This window comes from Heterodontus francisci, unplaced genomic scaffold (genome assembly GCF_036365525.1).
Source record: "Heterodontus francisci isolate sHetFra1 unplaced genomic scaffold, sHetFra1.hap1 HAP1_SCAFFOLD_255, whole genome shotgun sequence".
NCBI classification, from domain to species: Eukaryota; Metazoa; Chordata; class Chondrichthyes; order Heterodontiformes; family Heterodontidae; genus Heterodontus; species Heterodontus francisci.
Window position 1 is genome coordinate 1,599,741 of NW_027142012.1, and position 5,728 is coordinate 1,605,468.

A 5,728-nucleotide genomic window follows, 5' to 3' on the forward strand; every position below is an offset into this window, starting at 1 on the left:
TATCTGTTCTGACCGTCAACACCTCCAGCTCTTTTGTTTAAGTGGAACCCATCAGGTGTGTATAGGCTCCTTCTATTCTGAAAGCTGTAGCACTGGTTCAGGGAATTCAGCCCTGTTTCTCGACTCGAAAGGATCAGCCATGCTTGATCTGCCTCGTATTTTGCTTTTATTGCAACGGGGACAGTGGCAGGTGGAGAGTTTGACTGGGGCGGTACACCTTTCACACCGTAACGCAGGTGTCCTAAGGCGAGCTCAGGGAGGACAGAAACCTCCCGTGGAGCAGAAGTTCCGAAGAAGGGTCACTGACCCGAAACGTTAACTCTGCTTCTCTTTCCACAGATGCTGCCAGACCTGCTGAGTGAATCCGGCATTTCTTGTTTTTGTTCCACTATTTCTTCCCTGGCTTCTTTCAACAGCCTGGGGTACATTTCATCTGGTCCTGGTGATTTATCCACATTCAAGGATGCTCATCCCATTAAGACTTCCTCTCTCCTTAAGTTATCACGTCCAATACTTCACACTCCTCCTCCTTAATAACAATATCTGCATCACCCTCTCATTCGGGAAAACAGTATAGTATTCATTAAGGATATTGGCAACATCTTCCACCCCGATACAAAGGTTACATTTTTGATCTTTTATGTGCCCTGCTGTTTGCTTCGTTACCTCTGATTCGAATGATTTGATGCAACATCTTTGGGGCCATTGTTATTTTGTTTGTCCATGTTCTTTCCTGCTTTCTATTTGCTCTTCACCGCTGCTCCCAAACGCCTCCAGTTCAGTCAAAACACAACTTGTCAGAAGTGGGATTCGAACCCACGCCTCCACTGAAGACTGCGATTTGAACGCAGCGCCTTAAACCGCTCAGCCATCCTGACTGCTTGCGATGTACTACCAATGCTAAGGAAATTATTCATTCTTTGTGAAAGTATTTGTGAGATTGTGGAAATGTCTGGAAGAGGAAAGACCAGCGGGAAAGCTCGGGTCAAGGCCAAGTCTCACTCCTCCCGGGCTGGACTGCAGTTCCCGGTGGGCCGTATTCACAGGCTCCTGAGAAAGGGTAACTATGCTGAGCGTGTGGGTGCCGGAGCCCCGGTCTATCTGGCTGCTGTGCTCGAGTATCTGACCGCTGAAATCCTCGAGCTGGCCGGTAACGCGGCCCGGGACAACAAGAAGACCCGCATCATTCCCAGACACCTGCAGCTGGACGTCCGCAACGACGAGGAGCTCAACAAGCTGCTGGGAGGGGTGATTATCGCTCACGGCGGGGTGCTGCCTAATATACAGGCCGTACTGCTGCGCAAGAAAACCAGCATTCAAGAGCTCCCAGAAAAAGTAAAGCGGCCAAAATGTCATCTAATAAACCAAAGGCTCTTTTCAGAGCCACCCACAGTCTCTGTGAAAGGACTGGTTACTGTCAGGAGGGAGTCAGAGATGGAGTTATTGTAACAGTGGATTGACCTGTTTCACATCTGTCCAGGTGTGTTTTCAGTTCCCTCTGTGGATTTCGCTCTGTTTCTCTGCTCACACATCTCCCCCTCTAGTTAAGTGAAGAAGTGAACTACAGGGTGTCAGAATCAACAATTTAATAAATCCCGCTGCCTTCGATTTGATAAATCCCGAGATTATCCCGGTACATTAACGGGAACTGGTTCGGAGCTGATGAATTAATTTAATAATGGAAGTGTCCGGGTTAATTCTCTGTTTTTTATTTGGACAGTTTGAATTGTGTGTTTTTTTTTCTCTCTGGTGATCTGAGCGCCGCTTCTCAATGAGAATCTGCTCCCAGAACAGAGTAAATGCAGGAAGGAAGAGACCATTCTCGGGCTGTGTTTCTCTCCTAACCTGATCTGTTTCGACCGCACTGTTCCCAGAGGACGGAGTCAGTGAGAGTTGTGCACACACAGGAGCTGAGTCCATTGCAGCGCTTTAATATGTGCCTTCTCCCCGGCCCTCCCTATTCTCCGGACACAGAGCTGTCTGTTTCCCCCGGCGGCGGGATAGAGTCGGGGATTCTCTCCCCGCAGTGTCAGGGTCTGCAACCCCGGGGAACTGGCGGTTTCAGTCAGAGTGACCGAGCTGCCTTACATATCCTGTGTACTAATCTCCAATGGATTCAAATATTAGTGAACTCATTGGGTAATGTTTGTAAATAACCCTCATGTGAACGGACCCGGCTCCATTAATGCCTTCCAAATAAAACTGGGATCCATTTCTTTTCCCCAAATGCCAGCTAACGGATCGCAGGAGCGGGGTTGAGATTGTGCTGAGCAGCAATGAGTCTCCGGTAATGCTGCTTTCTAAATTCCAGATCAGCTCTCAGTCCGACAGGCCTTTCGGGAAAGTGATGTGACAAAACAGAAACCATGTGGCCGCCCCTCCAATCTAATGGGTTTGATGATGAACAGAGATGGCAGCTCTTTCCTTTGCTGATTTGGTGGCTCTGAAAAGAGCCCTTGTTACACTTGTTACTGAAACTGGGTTTTAGGTGCGTTCCCCGCGGATGCGGCGGGCCAGCTGGATGTCTTTGGCCATGATGGACCTGGATCATTTTGGTGAAACTGCTCATTTTCCGGCAGAAGCATCAGTCGCTGTTTGAACTGTTTAAAATCAGGGGTGTATTCGCAGCCAGAAAGTGAAGGGCAGTTCATTGCTCCCTTCAGCATTATCCGCCTCTTTCAGGAGAAAAGATCAGAAACCGCTCGTTTCTGTCAGTCCCCGAGAAGCCTGTGAGAAGCGGTTAGTCGCTAATTTGTTCCTTTCACAGAGAGGAAGCTGATATTTGTCCCGTTTTAAATTGCTGAACTGGACCTTCCTCCCGCCGCTTCCAGTTAACAGATTGACAAATGAAAACGATTCCTAAAATTGCGTCAGGATTTTGTGACGGTAAATACAGTAAAACAGAACATAAAATGAGAGGTTTTAAAATTGTTGCCTGAAAATTGAAATTTTCCATCACTTCAATTCCTTCCTGCTCTGGAATTGCCGGGCTTTTTCCAATTGGAAAATCTAAGCCAATGAGAACTTCTATTTACTTATATGTGATTCTCCTATTGGTTAAGAATTGGATTGAGAAGCGGGTGACCAATCAGAGACAGAGTCAAACTGTGGGGATTCCAGGCCCCCAGAAACTGAGCTGAAACTGTTCAGATTGACAAACCCTGGCAGTAGCTTCACACATTGGACACTTCACACTGAGTCATTCAAGGGCTGGTGTGAGAGAAGCTTCAGATCCTCTCTGACTCATTATTCATCTAGAACCAAACAATTAGTAAATGTGAAGCAGTGAAGAGACTTTTCACTCTCACTGCAGAATGTGTCATCTGGGGAAATAAGGAACTATTATTTTCGGAGATTCCAGGTACATTCCTCCCTGAACAAATCCATTCCTAACATTCCCGATCACAGCCTATCCCAGCTCCTGTTGTCACCCGACTCCAGCTGAATTGGAGAAACTCATGTGTTGGGGTTTGAGTTGTGAGGTGGGGTTTCTCCGCTAGTGTTCCTGTCTTACAGACTCTCCCCCTGAATTTGTGAACTGAGACTGCACCGAACACATCCCCAGTTAGAGTGAGGGCCGGATATCCCTCTGTTTTATTACAGAGAGTGGGGAAAGGGCTGGGTGGAGGGGAGTCACCAGGGATCCTGGATTTACTCCAAATCATTTCCATGTGGAATCTGCAGGCGGGGCCGGGACAGGGATCATTTGATCAGGGGATCAGCTCTTTCCTGAGAGATGTGGGTGGCTCTGAGAAGAGCCTTTGTGTTCAGATGTTTACAAGTTTCCCGCGCTTTCACTTCTTTCCAGACCCTGCTTTCTGAGACTTCGCTGCTTTCGGCTTGACCTTGCTCTTCCATGTCTGCACTTTCTTCAGCGCCTTTCCGCCCGCCGCACTCTTGCCTTTTTTGACCTTCTTCGCAGGAGACTTTTTCTGAAGCACTGCTTTCTTCACCGCCTTATTTGGCGTTGCCGCCGCCTTGCTGCTCGTTTTCTTGGCTGTTACTTTCTTTGTTGTCACTTTCTTGTCTGCTGGTTTCTTCACTAAAGATTTCTTGTCTGCTGGTTTCTTCACTGAAGATTTCTTGTCTGCTGGTTTCTTCACTAAAGATTTCTTGGCTACTGGTTTCTTCACCTTCTTTCCCACCTTTCCCTGGGTTTTCCTTCTTGCTGATTTTGAAGGAGCCGGAGGCACCCTGTCCCTTGCTCTGCACCAGGGAGCCTTTGTTCACATTCCTCTTGATACTTTGCTTGATTTGGGTCTTGAGCTTCTCCTGAGCGGTGGCAGACCTGCAAGGAATCAACTACCAGCTAGCGTATAAAGCGAGACCAAGGCTCAGGGCCTTCAGTTACCTGGAGGGGAGTCGGAGAGGCAGCGGATCCTGTGAGGAACCACAATACAGGAAGGATGAGAAGGTCATTGTCAGGGTACAGAGGAGATTAAGTTAAAGATTTACCAGTTTATAAGCAAGCGCAGAGCCAAGGAACGGTGCTGGGGCAGATCAAATAATAGGAAGCTGTGATCAGTTGGAAGGCAAGAGTGATTAAATGACAGAAGAGATGATGGTGCAAGGCAAAAGTCAGGTAAAGAATAAGTAACATTTTGTCAGCACAGATACCAGGAGTGGGGTTTCAACCCACGCAGACACATGTCTATTGGATCTTAAGTCCAACGCCTTAACCACTCGGCCATCCTAGTACATTAACCCACCACTGAAAATTAAATTTAATGTGATCCGGGTGCCATCTGGCCTTTTACAATATAAAGTTATGACTCCTCTCCCATGCTAAATTGGACCTTTCATTATTTATGAACCTCAATCGGATCACCCCTCAGTCGAGGTTTCTCTAAGGTGTGTTTCCCAACTCTTTTAGTCTAACTTGATAACCAAGATGTCTTATACTGGGAATTCGTCGAATGTCTCTCCTCTGTACACTTTCCAAAGCCTCAATATCACCCATCATGTGAGGAGACCAAGACTGGATACAATATTCCAAGTGAGTCCTGACCAAGGTTTCATAAAAGGACAAATTCGGGACATCTCAGATACTGAAGGAGTCCGTGTCCAGAAGCAGCAAGACCTGGACAACATTCAGACTTGGGCTGCTAAGTGGCAAGTAACATTCACACCACATAAGTACCAGGCAATGACCATCTCCAACAAGAGAGAATGTAACCATCTCCCTTTGACGATCAACAGCATTACCATCGCTGAATCCCCCCACCATCAACATCCTGGGGGTTACCATTGACAAAAGCTTAACTGGACCATTCATATACATACTCTGGCTACAAGAGTAAATCAGATAGTGGGAATTCTGTGATGAGTAACTCAGCTCAAGGCACGTGGTGAAATGCTCATTAGGAGAGCTGGAGAAATGGACTGGTCAGGTGGGCAGAAATGTGGCAAATGGAATTCAACTTGGAGAAGTGTGAGGTGATGCCTTTGGTGAGGTCAAACACAGCAAAGGAATACACAATTAATGGGTGAATGCTGAGAGGTGTAGAGGAAGTGAGGGACCTTGAAGTGAATGTCCACAAATCCCTGAAAGTAGCAGGACAGGTTGATAAGTTGGTTGAGAAGGCTTATGGAATCCTTTCCTTTATTAGCCGATGTATAGAACATAAGAGCAGGGAGGTTATGCTGGAACTGTATCAATCATTAGTTAGGCCACAACTTGAGTTCTGTGTGCAGTTCTGGTCACCTCATTCCAGAAAGGATGTAATTG

General features: G+C 47.0%; 2 non-coding genes across 2 annotated transcripts; both read right to left on the reverse strand.

The window, feature by feature from the left end:
• Positions 1 to 795: 795 nt before the first annotated feature.
• Positions 796 to 878, reverse strand: trnal-caa (transfer RNA leucine (anticodon CAA)). The gene has a single exon. It is a non-coding gene; the product is annotated as a tRNA-Leu (tRNA).
• A 3,736-nt stretch (positions 879 to 4,614) lies between these two features.
• On the reverse strand, positions 4,615 to 4,697 carry trnal-uaa (transfer RNA leucine (anticodon UAA)). The gene has a single exon. It is a non-coding gene; the product is annotated as a tRNA-Leu (tRNA).
• Positions 4,698 to 5,728: the final 1,031 nt, after the last annotated feature.